This window comes from Canis lupus, chromosome 25, assembly GCF_003254725.2.
Source record: "Canis lupus dingo isolate Sandy chromosome 25, ASM325472v2, whole genome shotgun sequence".
In the NCBI taxonomy this organism is placed as follows: domain Eukaryota; kingdom Metazoa; phylum Chordata; class Mammalia; order Carnivora; family Canidae; genus Canis; species Canis lupus.
This window is the reverse complement of record NC_064267.1, coordinates 27,943,282-27,966,121: the sequence shown is the minus strand read 5'-3', so window position 1 is coordinate 27,966,121 and position 22,840 is coordinate 27,943,282. Positions and strand designations below refer to the sequence as shown.

General features: G+C 39.2%; 1 protein-coding gene across 9 annotated transcripts in view; it reads left to right on the top strand.

Moving 5' to 3' along the window:
- Positions 1 to 22,840, top strand: part of MSRA (methionine sulfoxide reductase A) — a 433,824-nt gene that overhangs the window by 101,968 nt on the left and 309,016 nt on the right. The window contains exon 1 of one of the 9 annotated variants that reach the window (XM_049101180.1): positions 559 to 685. The exons of the other annotated variants lie outside the window; for them this stretch is intronic. The gene's annotated coding sequence lies outside the window, so the exon portion shown is untranslated. Of the gene's footprint in view, positions 1 to 558; positions 686 to 22,840 lie in introns of those variants that run through there. 9 annotated transcript variants of the gene reach the window in all.

Below are 22,840 nucleotides of genomic sequence, written 5' to 3'. Positions count from 1 at the left end.
AGCCTGGGAAGTGGCATCTCATCTCTTCTGCAGGATGCTCTCCATTATGCAGAGCAGGGTGATACAGGGTTAGAGGGGGAACGCATGAGGTCGTGAGAACCTGGGCCTACTGGAGGGCATTCTGGAGACTGGTCACCACACTCTGATTCCTGGCACTACAGAAGATTAAAGAACAAACAAACAAAACAGTGTGGTTGGTCACTGACGCCAGAGCTTCTGCAAAGGGAAGGGCCATCAGATGCAAGGCCAATACGAGCTCAAGTGCACGGAAGCATGTGTTGCAGTGAATGGAAGCATGCGCTCCCTGGTAGATTTGCTCATTCACTCAGCATGTGAGGGCACCCCTGTGTGTCAGAGGCGGGGAAACAAAAGAAACAAGACCCCGAATCTCTGGACTGTCCTTTGTGGGAGTTTGCTGTCCCCTGACTCTGAGGGGGTGGGGCAGAGATTCCTAGACCTCAACAGTTGTCCCCAGTGCCATTCCATGGTGCAGAGCTCCAAAGGGAGGTTATATAACTTCTGAGGGACTGGAAAAGGAAGTAAATTTTTTCATCATCTGAAGCCTTGCTGCCAGTGCCCATCCATCTTGGCATATTGCCAGGTGACTTCACTAAGGACACTGCCACAGAGGCTACCAAGAAGGGCTGCACGAGTGATCCCAGGCCAACATCACATCTAAGCCCAGGTAAGCCACAAACGAAGGTGGGAGTGGATGGAAAGGAATCTTTTCAGCTCGGCAGCATATTGTTTTCATGAGGAGGAAAGGGGAAGTCTTTTTTCGAATAAGGATTACAGATAATATTCTATTTCTGGGAACACAGGGATGAGATGAAGCTTCTTAAATAGTGTGGCTTCTGATCCGTTTAAAAAAATGTGTTAAAATTTATTCCCTAAAGAAATTCACCCTATTTTAACTTTGGGGCTGGGGCTGAAGCGTTTTTTTCTGAAATGGAAAAATGTTACTTTTAAAATTAAGAATAGGAACTTAATTGTATTTTAAAAATAACGAGTTCTAGATCTTTAGTTTGATTATAATTTGGTAAGATGAGGAGAGGTAATCACGGAAAAGCTCAAGTGGAGAAGCTGAAGTCTGAAGACTGAGTCTCAGGGAGAGGACGCTTCATGCGTGAGGAGGGAGGGAGCAGGTGATCCCAGAGTGCATTTGCTGGTGGTAAATTGTTTATACCAACTTCTGTCCTGCTTGGTCTAGACCCCCAGGGCTCCTTTAGTGCCCCTGCTGCATGAAAGGAGGTCTCACCTTAGCTGCAACATCAACATGTCTATAATACTTGCTACTTTCCTTTTTTTTTTTTTTTTTTAAACTAAGAGGAAGCCTTGGGTAGGCTCAAATTTTGACATTGTTTGGTTTTCGTTGTATTTATTATATAGCTACCTTCTGTTTGTGGACAGTGATACTTGGCTTTCCATTTATGATGGTAGTGTGGAGTTCTCTTTGGAAAATAAATGGATATACATCTTAACAGTGGTTTACATGAAAGATAATATGTAACTCATATTAAAGGTGGCAAAAATCATGAAGGTGGTAGTGAAATGACTAACAATTAGGAAATGATCCATGGGGCATGTTAGTTTGGCTTTGATTTATTTAGTCAAAAACTGGTTGTGTTAGCCATCTTGGGCTTTTGTAGGAAAGTAACACAGACTGAGCAGCTTAAACAACAGACATTAATTCCTGTCTGTTCTGGAGGCTGGAAAGTCTGAGATGAAGGGGCTGGCATGGTCTGATTCCTGGTAAGGGCCCTTTTCTGGTTCACAGATGACTGGCTTCTCTGTGTGGTCCTCACATGGTGAGAGAGCTCTGGTCTCTTCCTCTTCTTGAAAGAATGCTAATTGCATTTTGGGGACCCCACCCACATGACTTCATCTAAACCTAATCACCTCCTAAAGCCGTACCAATAAAGACCATCACATTGGGGGCCAGGACTTCAACATGTGATTTTTTTGTGAGGGGAATACAAACCTTGAGGGCATAGCATGGGTGTTGTGATATCTTAGTGTCATGGGAAATGGGGGTGCTGGGGTTGGCATCCTCACATCTTGAGTGTGTGGCTACTGACAGATCATTCAGCTCAGTCTCCACATCTCTAAGGTGGGTTTGTGACATCTGTTCCTCTTCCTTCACGGGGGTCAGGGGAGCCCCAAATGAGATAATATTTGTGCAGTTTGTGTCCTTTAGGACTGGGAAAATGACCCTCTGTTAAACTGACTTTTCATTATGCCAGGTGACAAATGCATAAGCCATTTTATGTTTTTATAGAAGTTTGGGAAATATTTAAGAATACACTGTAGAATAAGATCCAAGTGTTACAGTGTAGTTTTGTCTTCTTGATATTAAGATGATAATACTGATATCTAGGACTAACTCATTTTTATGTAAATGAAGAAAGAGTTATCACCTTCTCTCCCCTCTGCCGGCCCCCAACTTAACTTTTTCTCCAGTTTCCTTAGCAGTCTGGCCAGTCATGTCCCCTTATTCTCCAGTCTTAAGTTTATTAGGAATTTGCTCATGCTTGTTCATTCATTTTATTTTTCTCTTGTGAAAACAGTGGGTTCTGGATTGGGGAGTGTGTCTTTAAAATATATGTTATGTGTAGCTGTGGCCAGAGAGGGCAGGTTGCCCCTTCCTATGCTCTGGGGAGGGTGAGGCATTAGACTGGCTCAAATTTGTTAAACGAGTTACCTCTTTCTTCCACCACCACTGTCTTTGGAGTTCCCACTCTGTGTCGAGTGACAGGAGAAATGAAGGCAGAGAGTAAGACCCAGAAGGGCAAGCACAGGGTCTTTTCTCTGAGAGCATCTGGCCACCCTTTGGCAGATATAAGAACAGCCTCCCCTGTGCCCGCAAGTTAGGGAAGCCCTAGGTCACTACATTTTCCAGGACATACCAGTGTTTCTGGACCCTTGTGGGTAAAGGAGACACCTTGGTCTAGAATGGCAATTTTGTTGATAGGCAGGATTTATTTTTTTAGTTCTTTTTTTAAAAGTTTATTTATTTTTAAAATTTTATTTAAATTCAATTAATTAACATATAATGTATTATTTGTTTCAGAGGGAGAGGTCTGTGAGTCATCAGTCTTATATAACACCCAGTGCTCATTCCATCACGTGCCCTTATTAATGCCCATCACCCAGTTACCCCCTCTACCACCCTCCTCCCCTCCAGCACCCCTCAGTCTGTTCCCTATGATTAAGAATCTCTTATAAAAAAAAAAAAAAAAACCTCTTATGGTTTGTCTCTCTCTCTGATTTCGTCTTGTTTTATTTTTTCCTTTCTTCCCCCATGATCTTCTGTTTTGTTTCTTAAATTCCACATATGTGTGAGATCGGATGATAATAGGCAAGATTTTAAAAACAAGCCCATATTATTGATGATGACTTCTTATGAATTGGCACTATTTATTTATTTATTTATTTATTTATTTATTTATTTATGTAGGGAGGCAGTTTTAAAAAAAACACTGAGGTTTTTGCAGTCTTTCTCTGTCAGTTTACAAATATAGCGACACTCAGTCTGTTGGTAAGTGCTGTGATTTCCTAGTGGATGTTGTTAAACCACTCTGGGAGGCTTTACCTTTCTTAGATTATGATTTCTCTGTTGGATTGGGGGAAAGAGTGCCCTAATGATACAGGAATGCTTTAATAAAAAGGTTCACTTAAATACGGAGGGAATGCCTAGAGCTGAGTAAAAATGCAGAAAAGCTCTCTCAGTGAGTAATCTGCCAAAAAGGAAAAATGGAGCTTGGTGTGGTTTTTAGAATGTCCTTTGTCCTTCTGGCTTCTCAGAGCTCTTTTCAGATGAAGGAAGTGGCTGATACAGAGATGTTGCTAATTACTTCTGTGAAGGAAGTGAAACAGTGCGACCAGCCCAGAGCAAAGACCAGAGCAACTTTAGAGAGAAAACCAGTCTGTCATATTTGTACAAATATGTGCACTTCAATGATAATTACCATAGTCATTGTTTACTATTGCTACACTATATTAATTATCTATTCAATGATAATTAAATACATAATTCTAAACACCATCCCCAAACAAATTACCTTTTATCAATTGAAACAAACCAATTAAAAATTTCAAAATGCAACCATGTAATCAACAGCTTAATACATGTTAATTATGACCAAAATTTCAATTAATGTGTTAATATATGACCTCAAATCTCCAGAAACAAACAATGAAAAAAGCAGCCTCACATAGCAATTATGGCCTCATTTGATTGACAGATATCTGTGAGTATGTTTTTGTGTCTGACTTGGTAATTTGACTTATATCAAAAAAGCTGGCCTATTCCTCTGCTGTTCTGAAGTCGCTGCATGAAAAGCACACAGGGTTTTGAAACAGGGTTTTGAAAGCTCTCTTCTCTTCAGCTCCTGCATTGTCTCTTTCCTGCACTTGTATTTCTTTAGTGCATTGTTTCTTTAGTGCATCCCAGGAGCCTGTAGGGTGGTTAGCAGAGACTGTGATCCCTTCATTTTATGGATGGGTAAGGTGCGGAACCGGCAGGTTCATGCAGCATTCTGAACACAATGGTGGAGGTGATTTCAGGGAGTGCAAAGCAGCATGTACGTGGATGTGTTTGGAGGGCAGAGTGGATAAGACATGGTTGTAATCCATCACATAATATTTGTTCCGGGTGAGGGCCATAATAAGGAAGATTAGAGCAGGAAGGAATCATGCCTAGGGGTGTCAGGAAGGGCCTCTTGGTGGCTTGATGGATGGAAAGGACTTAGATTGGAAGAGATTGGGGGTGGACAACATTCTAGCAGAAGGAAGGGATTAGAGTTTTTGCATGGAGTCAGGATACAAGTTTGTCTAGAACTTAGAGTTGTTGGAGACGAGCAATGGTGAGATAAGTTAGATTGGGAAGATGAATCTATGAATCTTATTTTTAACTCTGCATGTGCTGCTTGGTAAGAAGATTGTGTTTAACCTGAAGTCAAGGATGAGGTCATTTACAAGGTTACCTGGCCTTTTTATCTGACTTAAAATTTGCAGCATAACTTCACATGTTGGTGTCCCATCACTTGACCCTTATTTCCTTGGTGTCTTATGATCAGTTCATTGTAGGGACTTTGTTTATTCAAAATAGAATGGGGGGTGCTTCTAAAGTAGTTCTTTAAAATTTTTTTAAAAATATATATTTATTTTGAGAGAGAGAAAGAGTAGGGGAAGGGGCAGAGGGAGAGGGAGAGAAGCAGACTCCTTGCTGAGAATGGACTCACCTCCTCCTTCCTCCCTGACATGGGACTTGATCCCAGGACATTTATGTCATCACCTGACCCAAAAATCAAGAGTTGGATGCTTAACCAACTGAGCCACCCAGGCACCCCTTAAATTCTTTTTTAAGTAAACTCTGTGATCAATGTTGGGCTCAAACTCATGACTCTGAGATTAAGAGTTGCATGCTCTACCAACTAAGCCAGCCAGGCACCCCTAAAATAGTTCTTCTAAAAAAATGTACATATCACTACTCTGAAACATGGCTAACTTAACTGCCCTGGCAGTTATTATGTGCTGGTAAGTTGTGAGCATATTTTTTGTGTGTTGAAGTAGAAATCCCCTTGAAAATTCAGCAAATTGGACTTCAGTTTGGAAAGGATAGATGAAGAATAGAAGTCTCTGTGTGTAAATAAATGTGTATATGTGTATATATAAAAACACGATAATACACACATATAAACACATATGCATATGTATGTGTATATAAATAAATAAAATTGGATTGAGTCATAAAAGTATAAATATATCAAATGTAAAATCTATTAGAGAAGGAGATTGTTTTTATGACTCAGAAGGGAGGTGTAATAAAGAGGTATTTTTAAGACCAAGAACTAGTGTGTGTCAATTTCTTTTTGCCCAAGTCCTCATCTTCTTGACAGAAAGATGAGTCACTGGATTTGAATCATAAGGCTGTAAAGAATCCTGGGGCAAACTTATTTTAGGCTGGATACTTAGAAACATTGGTGAAATCAATGATTAGGTATCTGGGTGGGTTGGGGAATCATCAAAACAAATATTTCTCTTCAATTTTTTAGAATCTGTGGGTCTCCTGCTGAGTACAGAAGTGTGTTTTTAAAAAACATCACAAAAGGATAAGTTCTCTATAATCCAGTTATATGATGAGGTACCTAGAGTAGTTAAATTCACAGAGACAAGAAGTAGAATGGTGGCTGCTAGGGGCTGGGGGGAGGAGGAATGGAGAGTTTATGTTTACTGGGGACAGACTTTTAGTTTGGAAAGATGAGAAAATTCTGGAGATGGGTGGCGCTGATGGTTGCACAACCATGGAGGTGTATTTAATGCTGCTGCACTGCACTCTGCAGAATGGTTAAAGTGGTAGATTTCATGTTGTGTGTATTTTACCACAATTTAAAAAAACGAATGGATGATTTTATTCAGAATGTGGGAAAATGGAAACCTGAGAAATTGGCATGGCTAGACTGTTGTTGCCTGGTATGGAAGCACTGATAAGCCATGAGGTGAGGCAAGAAGGCAATGGAGCTTTCTTCCAATGAAATTGTTCTTTCTACCATGTCTTCTGCCTTCATTTCCCTCCTAATAACTAATCTCGTCTTTCTTACTTACCTACTGTGTACATTTCCCCTGTCACTTCTCCATTCACTCAGTCTATTTTTACCCTCTCACCTTTGCTCTTCTTTACCCTTGGAGAATGCTCACACCAGCATCTTTCTTCTGCTCCAGTCTTTTAGTCTCTTTTTCTCTTCTTAAGGCATAAGATCAACAATATGGGTAGAGATCTAGTGATGACTCTTCTTGGCTGAAAGGTAGGAGTCTGATGTTGTCGCTTCCCACAGCGACAGCAGTCAATAGCACAAGGGGGGATGTTGCTGACCATGAGAAAGGCACATTAATGCTTTGGCTGCTTTTCCCATAATGAAGAGTGTGCTATGGTGTTCCTAAATATACTTCTGGAAAAAGCAAGTGAAACAGATGTAGAAAAAATTGGAGAAAGAGGACATAAAATTAGTTTTGAATCTTTTTTTTTTAAATTTTTTATTGGTGTTCAATTTACTAACATACAGAATAACCCCCAGTGCCCGTCACCCATTCACTCTCACCCCCCGCCCTCCTCCCCTTCTACCACCCCTAGTTCGTTTCCCAGAGTTAGCAGTCTTTACGTTCTGTCTCCCTTTCTGATATTTCCCACACATTTCTTCTCCCTTCCCTTATATTCCCTTTCACTATTATTTATATTCCCCAAATGAATGAGAACATATAATGTTTGTCCTTCTCTGACTGACTTACTTCACTCAGCATAATACCCTCCAGTTCCATCCACGTTGAAGCAAATGGTGGGTATTTGTCATTTCTAATAGCTGAGTAATATTCCACAACTATTGGGACTTCATCAAGATAAGAAGCTTTTGCACAGCAAAGGATACAGTCAACAAAACTAAAAGACAACCTACAGAATGGGAGAAGATATTTGCAAATGACATATCAGATAAAGGGCTAGTTTCCAAGATCTAGTTTTGAATCTTGTAGTCTCAGTTTCAATCTAAAATTCATTTTATTTAAGGATCAAGGTTTTAGGATGCTTCTTGTTGACTTCATTAATTACAAATTATTGAGATGTTTAACATCTAGAAAGAAACACAACAGTGGTATTTTGGCCATTTTCCTGTGGGTGGTCAATGTCTTATAGTCTAAGTCAGAATCACTGAGTCTGTACTTTCAGAGATAGTGAGGAGAGGAAATACTAGTTTGGGATCCTCAACATAATGTAGGCTTCATCTGTTGAAAGTAGACTGCAAGGGGTAAAGCCTGATCTTCTTGATGGGTGAGAAACAGTCAAAACAAATTTACTAATTAAATTTCTATGGGTGGGGACACTTGCTTTCAAATCTTGCAGAAGAGTAGCCATCTTACCAAGGTTAGAGTAGATGTGACCATCCAATTAAAAGAACTAGCTAATAAGATACTACTAAAATATGCTTCAATAAAATGTAAGCCTTCAAGGCCATATTTATGTTTTATAGAAATAAATTCCATTTTAAATAGAACAATTCACTTATTTCGTGTGAAATAATGTTAAAGCATGGGTCAGACCTATTAATTGTTGGAAGGTTATCTTAAGAAAATTACTTATGTGTTGAAAAAGATTTTAATTTTTTTTCTTGGAAATAGTGATCTATTGTTTCTATGGAAATTGGGACCATGGTCTTTAAATGCTCTGCAATGTTGATTCACAAAAGCTTAACATCTATTTAAATACCACAGGTACTGTAAAGCTTAGTGTGAAGGCTAATTTTAATAGAGTTTGATTCTTATATGTATATGTACTGGTATTATCTTAAATTCACATTTTGAGAGAGCAAGCTAATTTTATGATTAACAGAATCATTAAAAAGATCTTTTTATTCTAAGCTTGCCAAAGGGTCCTGTATTTAAAAAATCATACCCACACTGGATTTGGTCTAATGACAAAAGGAAATATAAAGAAACATTGAAGTTTCTTTTTCTTTTCCTTTTTTTTTTTTTTTTTTTTTTTAAGTAGACTTGTGTTGATAGAGATATTGGTGATGAAATTCAGAATGTATTTTGTTCCCATTTAAGAGAGAGCAGGGGCGCTTGGGTGGTGTAGTCAGTTAAAGCATCCTGCTCTTGGTTTTGATTCAGGTTGTGATCTCAGGGATGTGACCTCAGGATCATGAGATCGAGCCCCTTTTTGAGGCCCACATCAAGCTCTATATTGGGCTGTGTGCTCAGCAGGGAGTCTGCTTAAAATTCCCTCTCCCTCTTTTCCCCCACCCCGCACAACTCTCTCTCTAAAATAAATCTTTAAAAAGAAAAGAGAACAAATGAGTAGATTTAATGATGTGTTGAGATCAGAGTTTATACTATGGATGAAGGAGGGACACAAATATGGAAAAGGGGGAATGTAAGGAAGAATCTCATAGTATTAGTTTTGAGTCAAAAATATCAGTATGAGTTGATGTTATACACACACAGAGACTAGTTGTAATTACTGTAAGAGACTAGAAGCCATGTCATGCCACTACTAACGAGCATCTCTAATGCCCAGATCTTGATTTCTAGATTCCATATTCCAATGAAAGAAACCACTGGAGGAATTAAGCCTGAGATATTTGGTTTTGCCTGAAGCAAGGAAGTGCTGGCAGACTGATGAGGTCGAGTCAAGGGACCAACTGAGAGGGACTTTCACTGGCCAAACTTGGAACCATTGCAGCATCAAGCAGAACTTTGATGATCATGGTTATAGCATATTAAATTTTAAAAAACTTATGAGTCCACAGTGATGAGGGAGAGTCAAGAAGGTGGAAGTAGGGAGAAGTTCTGCAGAGATGAAGGTTAGGTAACAAATGAACAAGGAATTATGGAGTTAAAAAATCATCAGTTTGTAATACCAGTGTAATCATGGACTCAGGATGGATGCTAAAACCATTGGGAGAAAGATTGTTGATGGTGAAGAACAATGTTCTCATGTTCTCCAGGTATCACTCCACAGATTGTTTAAGAGAAGGAAATGTTGGGTGTCAACACATTAACCAAATGGTCAAGGTTGGCATCCCAAAAAGTGAGAGTCCTGATATGATGGAGGGGGGGGGTCCCTGACTTCCACAAGATTGGTCCTGACTCCTTAAGTGATTTAATGTCATAAAGAAGAGAGAGAAATGCATATACTGTTTCAGATTAGGGGAGCGTCAGGAGAAATAACAGCCAACTGCAATGAATGGAACTTGGTTGGATTCTGGATCAAAACAAAAAAACAAAGAAAATAAAGGGCATTTGTGAAACAAGTGCAGAAATTTGAGTATGGGCTTTATGTTGGGTGATAATATTGAATTAATATTCATTTTTAAAAAAGGCATGCTTAAATAGGAGACGATCCTTGTTCTTCATTTATTTTTCAGAAGTTCCTTTTCCTTGATGGAATTATTGCTAAAGTAATTTTATGATGTCTTAAGTCCACTTTTGTATAGTGAAAGGGCAAACTTTTGTATTTATACATGTGTGTGCATGTGAGAGAGTGAGAGAGATTTGCCAAGCTGCTAATAGTTGATGAACCTGGGTGAGGAGTATATAAGCGTTCAGTATACTATTGTTTTAACATTTCTGTAGGTTTGAAATTTTTCAAAATGAAAAAATTACAAGTAGGTAAAAAAGATAACCCATTAGTCTTTTTTTTTCCCCACACAGAAACATAAGATATGATGCTAGCATAGGGTCTGGGAAATAGTTTCCAACAGGACTAGTATATTCTTTCTCTACTCCCCTTCACCATGGAAAATGTGAATGCTGATGCATTTCTATTGAATAGTGGTAAGGGGGTGGAATTTTCTAGTAATACAGTTGTACTTATTTTCCTCTGGTTCTGTATTAGTCAACTTAGTTCTTTATAAAATTGGGAGATTTTTTATATGTTAGATCAAATTCATGTTTCCCAGTGAATTCTGGTAACAAAGGAATTACTAAGAATGCTCTCATTTATGGAATGCCTCCTCTCTGCTTGAAGATGTGCTATTTTTTGTTTGTTTGTTTTTGTTTTTGTTTTTTTACTGTAATTGTCTCCATCCTCCATTGTCTCCATGTTATGATGAGCAAACAGGCTCCACATGATCAGTGCCTTTCACAAGGTCATGTGGTGAATAAGGTGTCAATTTGAGATTTAAATCCAATTCTGTCTGACTCTGGTGTTTTTACATATTCATCTTGCAACATCAGGCTGCTGGTACCTGAAAGTCAGTGGTTTCAAATAGTTTCCAAAGTGATGACGTTTTTTTGAGAAAATTCATGGTCGTAAAGATCAAGTTAATACTTCGAATTGTGTGGTACTTGAGTTTAAGTAAGGGGACAATGGAAATGGAGTTGTACCGTGATTAAGCAGTCCTGGCACCAGGGGGCGCCTGGGTGGCTCAGTCTGTTGAACATCTGATTCCTGGTTTCAGCTGGGATTGTGATCTCAGGACTGTGGGATCCAGCCCCATCTGGAGTGCTGCATTGGGCTCCACACTCAGCAGGGAGTCTGCTTGAGATTACCTCCCTCTGCGCCTCACCCCATGAGTGTGTGTACTCTCTCAATAAATAAATAAATCTTAAAAAAAAAAAAAAAAAAAGCATTCCTGGCACTCGTTCCAGTTCTGTCCCTGTCTAGCAGTGTGATATGGAGGCCTTAGTCTTCTTGGATATATGTAATCACTGGTTGGCCTAGTTGATATCTCTGTTGACTTGAGGAATTAAAATAGCATGATACTTGCAAAGATTTCTAAAAAAAAATCACTGTGGCTGAAATAAGGCTTAGAGGTGAGGCTGATGAAGAAGGTTTGGGAGTATGCAGTGGTGGGAGATGGCTGCAGAGAGACGCAGGGCTCAGGTGTTAGGGGTCTGGAAGCCATCTCTTAGAGTTCCAAGTAATTATAGGTCAAATGATGGTTCTGGTAGGTTTTTTTTTTTTTTCACTCCAAAAATTTAATAGTCATTCTTTAATATCATTAAATATTAGAGTCAAATTTTCCTCACTTGTACTTTGTTCAAGTCAGGATCGAAAGAAGACCCATAGATTGCAATTGTTTGGTAACTCTCTCTTTCTTTCTCTCCCCCTTTCCTCTCTTTAATAACAGCTTTATTGAGATATAATTCATATATTTTACAGTATACATATATTTAAAATATACAATGCAATGCCACACAGTTGTGCAAACATCACCACAATCAATTTTAGAACATGTTGTGACCCCAAAAAGAAACCCTGTGCTTGTTAATAGTCAATTCCTCATTTCCTCTCAACTCACCCCTAGGCCTAGGCAAATACGAATCCATTTTCTGTCTCTGTGGATTTTCCGCTGGGGACATTTCATATAAATGAAGTGAAATCATATAATATGTGGTCTTTTGTCATCTTTCACTTAGCATAAGTTTTCAGGGCTCATCAATGTTGTAGCATATGTAAGTACTTTACTCCTTTTTATTGCTGAATAATATTCCATTGATGGACATTTGGGTTGGTTCTACTTTTTGTCTATTATGAATAATGCTGCTATGGTCATTTGCATACAAGTTTTTGTGTGGACGTTTGTTTTAATTTCTTTTGTGTATATCTAGGAATGGAATTGCTGGGTTATGTGGTAACTCTATGTTTCACATTTTGAGGAACTGCCAGCCTGTTTTCCTGCACCATTTTACAACCCCACCAGCATTGTGTTCCATCAGCAGAGGGGTCCAATTTCTCCACATCCTAACCAACGTTTATTATTATCCGTCTTTTTAATTTAGGCATCCTAGTGGGTGTGAGGTGATACCTCATGATACTTTTTTTTTTTTTTAGATTTTATTTATTTATGAGAGACACACACACAGAGGCAGAAATATAGGCAGAGGGAGAAGCAGGCTCCCTGTGGTGGAGCCTGATGTGGGACTCGATCCCAGGACCCTGGGATCATGACCTGAGCCAAAGGCAGACACTCAAACATTGAGCCACTCAGGTGTCCCCTTCATTATACTTTTGATTTGCGTTTCTCTGATGGCCCTTGGAGGGCGGTAGAGTGGCATTATCTGGTACAGATTTTACAATGATTACTCTTACTGCATTGTAGAAGATGGATTAGATGGGTACAGGAGATAAATAGGTGAAAGATGACAGTAGAGAGACAAAGGTAGTCGTAGTGAGGATGGTGAGACATAAAGGATCACAGGGGTAGCTAAGAAGTACAGTCTGTAGTAATTTGTGACTGATTGTATGTGGGGGTTGGGGAGTGCTTACAACTGGATTTCCTGTATGGGCAGCTGGGTTTAGGGGTTGATGCCATTCATTGACATAAGGGTCAGAGCAGGGTGGAGGGAAGAGTGATGTGTTTAGATTTGGATGGGTTAAGTCTGATGTGAAGTGCTTACTGTCAAGAGAAGACATTTGGAGAGATCTCTGGACTGTGGTGCATCTGCTATATGGTTAAGGAAGTACAAGGGGAACTACAGGTATAATACCCCTTTCCCATCCTCAAGGAGGGGAGATATGGAAAGGAAATCAAGACCTTCTCTGTGCCAGTCTCCAGTACTTGGTACGAGAGCACAGAGATGACAAGGACCCTGCCCTCAGGGTTCCATAGCATTCTAGTGGGAGGGAGAGGGAGTAGGAAGAGTGAAGGAGATAGGAGGAGAGGAGAGAGAGAGAAATATGGTATAGACAACACAGTATCTGTGAAAATCCACTCATTCAGTTAGTATTTATTGAGTATCTACTATGTTCCAGGTGCTGTTCTAGGCACTGGGGATCCAGCAGAGAACAAAGATAAAAAATTTTGTCATCATGGATTTTAAATTCATGTGGGGTTTCCAGACTATAAACATTAAGTAAACTACATATTATGTTAGAAGGTTATAAAACAAGGAAAACCTAAAATTATGAGGGGGTGGGAATGTGGTACAGTGACGTAGGGGATGGTGGTGATATAGTTTTAAGTAGAATGACCAGATACGAAGAGTCATTTGAGCAAAGATTTGAAGGTGGTAGGGGAGAGTGCCATGTAAATGTGTAGGAGAAGGACATTCTACACAGGGAATGAAGGTGCAGAGGTCCCAAGGCAGGATTGTGCCCAGAAAGTTCAAGGAACAGCTAAAGGTCATTGTAGCCAGAGTAGAGTGAGGGGAAGGTAGAGTAGTAGATGAGTTCAGGGAGAGGGGGCTTGAGGGGTTGGGTAGGGAAGAGGGGTAGGTGACAGATTATGTGAGTTATTGTGGGCCACTGTAAGGAGTTTGGCTTCTGCTCTGAGATAGGAATTTATTGGATTTGAATTAAGGGCTTGAAAGTATCACCCTGGCTATTGTACGGAGAGTTTATTGAGATGGAGATGGCGGAAGTAGAATCAGGGAGGCCAATTGGAGAGATTCGTGCAGTAATTCTGGTGAGAGACAGTGATGGCTTGGGCCAACATGACAAGTAGTGGTTGGATTCTGGATTCACTGTGAAGGTACAGTGACGGATTGGTTGTGGGCTTTGTGACCCAAGGGAGGAGTCAAGGATGACCCCTTGTTTGATAGCCTGAGCCAGGGGAAGGAGAGGGATGGCACTGAGAGAGGATGACCGCCCAGGAGAAGATTTGGGCAGAAGGTTTGCCCACTCCATTTGCCATGTCTAGTGCAGGTCTAAGTACAGATGCTGGGCCAGTTGGGGTGGCCTGAGCAATCAGACCACAGGGGTGAGGAGTTCCGGCAGATGCTTGAACCAGAGATCTAAATGTGGATCATGTTCCCACCCCTGCAGGCAGGGTCACAGAACCCATATTGATCATATTCCTTGTAGGAGAAGAGGGTTAGCAAGAGGACAAGCTCTGCATTTCTTTCCCTATATCTTCATAACCAAATCTGAGATGGTTCAGGTGGGATGCAGTGACCTCTAAACTCTCCAGGTCTCAGATGCAAGAATCAGGTGGGGCTGCAGACCCTTGGTCCTGAGGTGCATGTGGAAGGATCTTAACTCTCATTTCTGGAGCCTTGTGGTGCTTTTTCCATTTACCTTTTTTGAAAAATTCAGAGAAGTACATTTCTGGTTCTTGCTCCATATAGGATTCAGTAAAAGAACTCTAATTCCTTCAATTTATTGAAATTTGTTCCAGGATAACATCTCTGTCAAAGCTCTTTAGTAAAGCAGATTTGTATGTATGTGTGTGGTGGGGAAACTGGAGAGAGGTTGCCTCTTCTAAGGCAGAATTTGATTGGCATTGCCTCTTAAAATCGTTATTCCTGGCAAAAATCATCCTAACATGCTATTTGGATATAAAGAATGGGGGAACTGTATTCCATGAAAAGATACACTGGTAGAAAAGTGGCTCTGGCTACTTAACTAATTTTTTTTTTAGGAAATGCATTTGTAATTTTAGAATATTCTTAATGGACATTTCACTGGTAAATTTGACAAAAAATGCTTATAAAGTTTTACTTGGTTTTTCCCAGGAAGATACCGTTAGAACTTAAAGTCTTTTGAAACGCTTTAGAAACACTAGTCAGTATAATGCCTTGCAGGGTGTTAAAATCAAGTACTTGTCTTTGTGTTCTTTGCATTTTGTCAGTTGAAAATGTGCAGAAAAGTCCATCTGAAATTCTCTTTGGGCCACTTAATTCAGCTTCATTGCAGTGCAAGTAGGATAAAAATAATATCAAACAAACCTAACAGGTGAATTGAAATATGGATTTGGGGGTGAATCAGTGGCTCATCCTTAAAATATCTTTATTTTTCCATTTCATGAATTTAGCCTGAGGACCATTTTAGCTAAAACTCTAGACAATATATGTCCTCTGCTGGCTTGGTTAGAGAACATGGGCAAATAGATTTTAGTTTTTACAAATGTGAATCCAATAAGTCACTCAAATTCCAAATAAATAAATTTATAAATTCACTTATGTTCTAGAATAAATGGAAGTAATTATGACTGCATTAGTGCAGCATTAATTAACATTGCTAATTCTTTGTATGTAATTATGTCAAATACTAACACTAATAAAATGTAAATATCAAATGAATAAGAGAGGAGCCTCCCTCCTCTTTTTAACGCCACCACATTACAGCGTCACATTATGAACACACAATATCATCAAGCTTCCAGACACCTACTTTCTAAATACAGGCTGTATGAATTCTAATGAAAACATGAACTCTGTGGTATAAATCTCCTCTGCTGCCTGGTTCAATGAGGGGCTGCCCAACAAACCAATAATTCCATTCCTCAGAGTATTGCTGAGAATATTTATATAATTAAATATCATCTGTTTCCCCATTTAATTCCTGGTGGCTTTTTTTTCCCTGGCTGTTTTTGCTATTTCCTTGGATGGGAATGGCCCAATAACGTTGTGCAGCTCTGATGGATTATCTTCATTAGCTACTTGGGGTGATGAGTCCCTGAGTAACGCTGAATTTGATTTACCATGCACCAACGCCGAATCTTACGTGGAAGTTCTAAGTGGGGCAGGTTTTATGCAGCTTTAAACTGGTTTGAAGAAGAGAAAAAAAAAAGTTCTTTTAGGAAATGATTTTGGGACACAAAGAATCTTTTTTTGATAAAGAACGAAGAACATGATGTGCCGAAAAGAACACAGGACGCCTGGGTTCTGAATCTAGAGGTACTGCTGACTCTAGCGGCTTATTCTTCCGTCTTGGTTTCTGTATTCAGAAAGCAAGAGAACTGGAATGGCAGCTGTCCAAGGCCTCTTCCAGCAAGAACCAGGCTGGGAATTGACAGACCTGTGTGTGAGTCCTGCCATTGGGCTCATAGCACAGCTCCCAGGCAGGCCACCCACTATTTCAAGCCTCAGGTTCTGCAGTTTTAAAAGGGAACACACCACTCACTTGGTCCAGGGTGGCCGTGAAGATTAAGCAGGAAACTTGAGAGCAACTGCACAGAGTCTGGTTTCCAGCAGGTGATCATGGAACACTGGGTCCCTGCCCTTCCGTTCTATCTGAGAATCTAGAAGGCACAGAGAGTGCGACTTTGAAACAGGGTCTTAGGACTTTTGACATGAAGTGATTAAATACTAAAGTGACAGATTTGAGCCTGAGACAGAGAGGGGGTCTGCTACGGAACAATGCTTGAATTATTCCTATAGCTCTGAGCCAAAGCTCTTACTTATTTATATTTTTGGAAGGGGTGTTGGCAGAATTGAGGCTTTGGGGCTGTGGTGTGTGATCTTGAGTGCATCCTGCTATCATTTTGAGTATTCAAAACACCCACTGAGTGCCAACAATGCTTCTCCCTTAATTCACAAGTATTTGCTTTCTGTGAGTGCCCTGCTTCTGAAGGTGCTATGAAGTGCTTCCTGATGAGCTGGCGGTATGATAAACGGAGGGCCAGCCACCATGCAAGAGGGGAGGGCTGAGGGGCTTTTATTGCAGGGCTTGTCAAACTATGGCAAGGGGAAAATCTATAGCGTGATGGTTGGCCTAAAGAATCAAGTACAAGATAAGACAGACTAAGGGAACAATTTCCTTTTATATTCCCAGGCCTGGTTCCAGCAGTATTAGGCTCCCTTGTGGGTTCGGGATACATTGCGTATTCTAGCATGTGAATATATCTGTTCCTAACCCCAACACTTCCGTTGCTCTAGGAAGAGTTGCTTTCTGGGTGCTGCTGCCATTTCTTTGGCCCCAGGACATCCCCGCCCCCTATATTTCCATGGTTCTGTCCTGCTCTTCTTTCCTCAGAGACCTTGGAAAAGGGGAAGGAGAAGGAAGGCAGTTGCCTGGAGATGTGGGATTTGGAAGGTGGGGAGAGGTGGCCCAGGGGCTTCTAAAGAACATAAAAGAAGGGATACAGAATTCAGTAGTCCCCCCTTCTCTCAGTGAAGGGTACTTGTAAAAGGCAGTCGTGCAAGAGGCAAGAAAGGTCTCCAGAGTGCCTGATTGAGAATACATAGGCACACAGATACACCCATAAAGGAATGGTATTAATGATATGAGTAGCTTCTATTTATTACTGATTTCTGTGTTTTAGGCATTGTACTAAGGACTCTGTATACTCCATTTCATTTAATTCTCTTGACCTATAAAGTAGGTAGTAATATCATTCCCATTTGTAGATGGAGAGACTAGGGCTTGAGGAGGTTAGGTGGCTTGACCAAGGTCACCTAGGGAGGGGCACTAGGATTCTGAAGCAGGCATGATCAGAGCAGTCACACTTTAACCACAACTACGTCGTGTGCAGTGGGAGTTCACAAGGTATCATGGAGACTTAGACTTGGGGGGGCTGGTACTCTGAGACCCTAAGATGGATCCTTAGCTCTTACTTGACCTCTCCAAGGTAATCTGTTTTCTCTTTTGTAAAGCGGTACTCACCTTGTTGGGCTCTGTGAGAAGAAAACGAGGCCAGGTGAACGAAACTGCTGGGCATGCTGTTAAGAAGCCACAAATGTTTGTTCCATTTAAACTGTCACGAGGCTGATAGTCATTGACCATAGTTATAATCCTGCCATTTCCCTGGGGGATGGGGGCGGGGTACTCACGCACATGGAGTTGGAGAACAGAATTCCTATTTCGGTGCTATACTAGAAAGTCAGATTAAGCCAGCATGTATCCGGAAGTTGGAAGGATAAGTGTGAAATCAGTATGGTGTTGGGTAGAGACAGAATGCTCTGGCATCCTAGTGTGCTCTGAAATCAAAGGACTATGTACAGGATGGGTAATGTGGGAGCCACAGGCATCATGAAGGGGAAGGCATGCCTGGGTAAGATTTTTGTCAGGGGCCATAGACCCTACTGAGATGGACAGTGGATACCTCTGTGGCAGCAGATGGCCCATCGAGACGGAGCAGGTGGGAAGGTTGCCACTACCAACATGGCATCTTCTGCCATTTTGCCTTGAGTTGGTGTTGTCACCTGCCACTTTTTAAAATATGAACACTCAAGGTACTTTATAGAATTAGCTTTTCTGTTTTCTGTGTTCTGAACCCAGAAGGGAGATTAATACTGCCAGGTCTACTTCTGGAAATATAAGAGGAAATCATTCTCTTAGTCTGTCTTACCTTGTACTTGATTCTTTGGGTCCTTAAGTATTTTTTTTTTGTTGTTGTTATTGTTGTTTTGTTTTCACTATCCTCCTCTTAAGAAATCATGCTTTTCTTTTTAAAACCACATACTTAGGGGCACCTGGGTGGCTCATTCAGGGCCCTGCGATCGAGCCCCACTTTGGGCTCCCTGCTCAGCAGGAAATCTGCTTCTCCCTCTTCCTCTGCGCCACCCCCCCCATGCTCGTTTGTGTGCTCGCTCTCTCTCTGAAATAAATAATTAAAATCTCTAAAAAACAAACACATACTTAGCCACAGGTAAACTTATATCATGGAGTAGTACTTTTAACTGAACATAAAGAAAAATAAGTCTAAGGGTTAGTGTATCTTTCTTCCTCGTCCTGAACTATTATCATTCACACTTTAAGGTAATCCTCATCATAGCCTTCCTGATCTCATTTCTCCATTAGAAAGTTTCTGTTAAATTTTCCTTTTTTTAATTAAATTTTTTTTTTCTATTAAACTTCCTTAAATACTTCCGGAGTGAAAAAAATCCCTCTGTGGACTGTTTACAAAGCCTTGAGACTTCTGTGTATTTGGCACCAGATCCCTTCTCTTAGCTGCTAGTCTATGTTCCCCATCTCACTGATGTTTAGTTAGGGCAACCAAAGAGATGGTCCTGGTTGGCTTCTCCAGCTTTGTGGAAGTTTTATGCTGTGCTGTTTCTACTTCTCCCCCTTTTTATAGGACTCCTCCATAGGCCAAATAAAAGTGAAATATATTTTTTGCCATTTTATTTTATTTTACTTTATGTGTGTATTTAATTGAAGAATAATTGACATATGGTGTTAGATTCATTTCAGATGTACGACATAGTGGTTTGACAATTGTGTACATTATGCAGTGCTCACTGCAGTAAGTGTAGTTGCCATTTGTCACCATACAGTTATTATAATATTATTGACTATATTCCCTATGCTGTACTTTTTATCCCTATGACTTATTGCTTTTATAACCAGAAGTTTGTACTTCTAAATGCCCCTCACTTGTTTTATTTCACCTATCCCTACTTCCTCTTCTCTGGCGAACACAGGTTCTCTGTACTTAGACTATTTCGCTTTTTTGTTTGTTTTTTTTTTAGATTCCACATTTAAGTGAAACCATATGATACTTGTCTTTTTCTGACTGACTTATTTCCCTTGGTATAATACCCACTAATTTGTGATGAATGGCAAGGTTTCATTCTTTTTATAGTAATATTCCATTATATATACATACATTGATAGACACTTAGATTGCTTCCATATCTTGGCTATCATCAATAATAGTATAAGGGTGCATATATATTTTTGAATTAGTGTTTTTGTTTTTTTGGGGTAAATACCCAGCAGTGAAATTACTGGTTCATATGGTATTTCTATTTTTAATTTTTTGAGGCACCTCCGTACTGTTTTTCATAGTGGTTGCACCACTTTACATTTTTACCAACACTGCATAAGAGTTCCTTTTTCTCCACATTCTTGTCAGCAGTTGTTATGTCTTGTTTTTTTTTTTTTTTTTTTAATCCTGTTTTGACTGGTATTAGGTAATGCATGCATTTCCCCGATGATCAGTGATGTTGAGCATCTTTTCATGACTATTGGCCATCTGTATGTCTTCTTTGGATCAAATGTCTTTTCATGTCTTCTGTCCATTTTTAAATTGATGTTGCGTTGTATGAGTTCTATATATATTTTGGATATTAACCACTTGTTAGATATATCATTTGCCAATATCTTCTCCCATTTAGTGGGTTGCCTTTTTGTTTTGTTGATAGTTTACATTGCTGTGCAAAAGCTTTTTTTTTATATAGTCCCAATAGTTTATTTTTGCTTTTGTTTTCCTTGACTACGCATTCATATCTAGAAAATGCAGCTAAAGCCAATGTCTTATTTTTTTTTTAAGCCAATGTCTTATAAACCAGAGATTCCTTTTGGTTTTATTTTAGGAGTTTTATGATTTCAGGTATTATATTTAGGCAATTCACTTTGAGTTTATTTTTGTGTATGGTGTAAGAAAGTAGTTGGGTTTATTCTTTTGCATTGTATATTCTTCCTTCTTTTGTCATAGATTAGTTGACCATATAAACATGGATTTCTTTCTGGACTTTCTATTCCATTCCATTGATCTATGTGTCTATTTTTGTGCCTAGTACCATACTATTTTGATTACTTTAGCTTTGTTGTATAGTTTAAAATCTGAGATTGTAATACTTCCACCTTTGTTCTTTTTTCTCAAGGTTGCTTTGGATATTTGAGGTATTTTGTGGCTCCATACAAATTTTAGAATTGCTTGTATTAGTTATTTGGAAAGTTTTATTGGTATTTTGATAGAGATTGCATTGAATCTATAGATTGCTTTTGATAGCATAGACATTTTAACAATATCTGTTCTTCCAATCCATGAACATGGTATATCTTTCCATTTGTGCTATCTTCAGTTTCTTTTATTGATGCTTTATGGTTTTCAGAGTACACATCTGTCACCTTGTTGGTTAAATTTATTCCTAGGTATTTTATTCTTCTTGATGCAATTGTAAATGGGATAGTTTTCTTAGTTTTTCTTTCTGCTGCTTCATTATTAAGGTATAGAAATGCTACAGATTTCTGTATATTAATTTTGTATCCTGCAACTTTACTGAGTTCATTTATTAGTCCTAACTGATTTTTGGTGGTCTTTAGGATTTTCTGTATATAGTATCATGTAATCTGCAAATAATGACAGCTTTATTTCTTCCTTATCAATTTGGATGCCTTTTATTTCTTTTTGTTGTCTGTTTGCTGTGGCTAGGACTTCTAGTACTATGTTGAATAAAGGTAGTGAGAGTGGGCATCCTTGTATTTTTCCTGATCTTAGAGGAAGAACTTTCATGTTTCACTATTGAGTAATGTTAGCTATGTGTTTGTCATATATGGCTTTTATTATGTTGAAGTATGTTCCCTCTAAACCCATTGGTGAGAGTTTTTATCATGAACAGATGTTGAATTTTGTCTAGAATTTTCTGCATGTATTGAAATTATTATATTGTGTTTATCCTTCATTTTCTTAATGTGGTGTATTACAGTGATTGATTTGGAGATACTGAACCATCTCTGCATCCCTGGAATAAGTCCCACTTGATCATAGTGAATGATCCTTCTAATGTATCATTGAATTGGTTTGCTAATAGTTTGTTGAGGATTTTTGCATCTATGTCCATTTTTGCATCTAGCCTATGTTTTGCTTTCTTGTAGTGTCTTTGGTCTCAGTATTGGGGTAATGCTGGCCTCATAGAATGAATTTGGAAGCTTTGTTTCCTCCTCTAATTTTTGGACTAGTTTGAGAAAGATAGTAACTCTTTTTTATATGTTTGGTAGAATTCACCTATGAAGCCATCTGGTCTTGGACTTTTGTTTCTTGGGAGTTTTTGATTACTGATTCAATTTTGTTACTGGTAATCAGTCTCTTCAGATTTTCGATTTCTTCATCATTCACTCTTGGAAGATTGTAGGTTTCTAGGAACTTATATATATATTTTTAAATTTTATTTATTTATTCATGAGAGACACAGAGAGGGAGGCAGAGACACAGGCAGAGGGAGAAGCAGGCTCCATGTAGGGAGCTTGATGTGGGACTCAATCCCGGGATTCCTGGATCACACCCTGAGCCAAAGGCAGACGCTCCACTGCCAAGCCACCCAGACATCCCAGAATTTATCTATTTTTTCTGGGTTGTCCAATTTGTTGGCATATAATTTTTCATAGTATTCTCTTACAATCCTTTGTATTTCTGTGGTGTTGGTTAGTCTCCTATTTCATTTCTGATTTTATTTTAGTCCTTTCTCTTTGAAAAAATAAAATATTTAACAAGCAACCTTATGTTACAGAGAATGGAATAACTCTTGGGATTACATACTTGTACCCAAACCATAGTAGAATTCTTATTTTTAAAGTTAATACTATATTTGAAAACAAAATGCAATACCTGGAATACAGAAGGACTTTTAAAATATTAGTTTCTCCTCCCATCAGTACATGCTCCTTAATCCTGGTTGCCCATAAGAATTGTCTAAGAAACTTTAAAGAAAATATTGATGCCTGGGTTCTATCCTAGACTAATTAAATCAGAGTCTCAAGGGATGAAATATAGGTACAAATATGTTTTAAAAGCTTCCCAGGTAATTCTAATATTCAGCTTAGGTAGAGAAATGTAGCTCTTAGAAGAATGCACCTGGCCTTTTTTTTTTTTTTTTTCTTTTATACTTCTTGAGCTGCTGGCTTCTAATTAGAGTTAATATTACAATACATAATGCCTTTGTTTCACATTAAACTTAT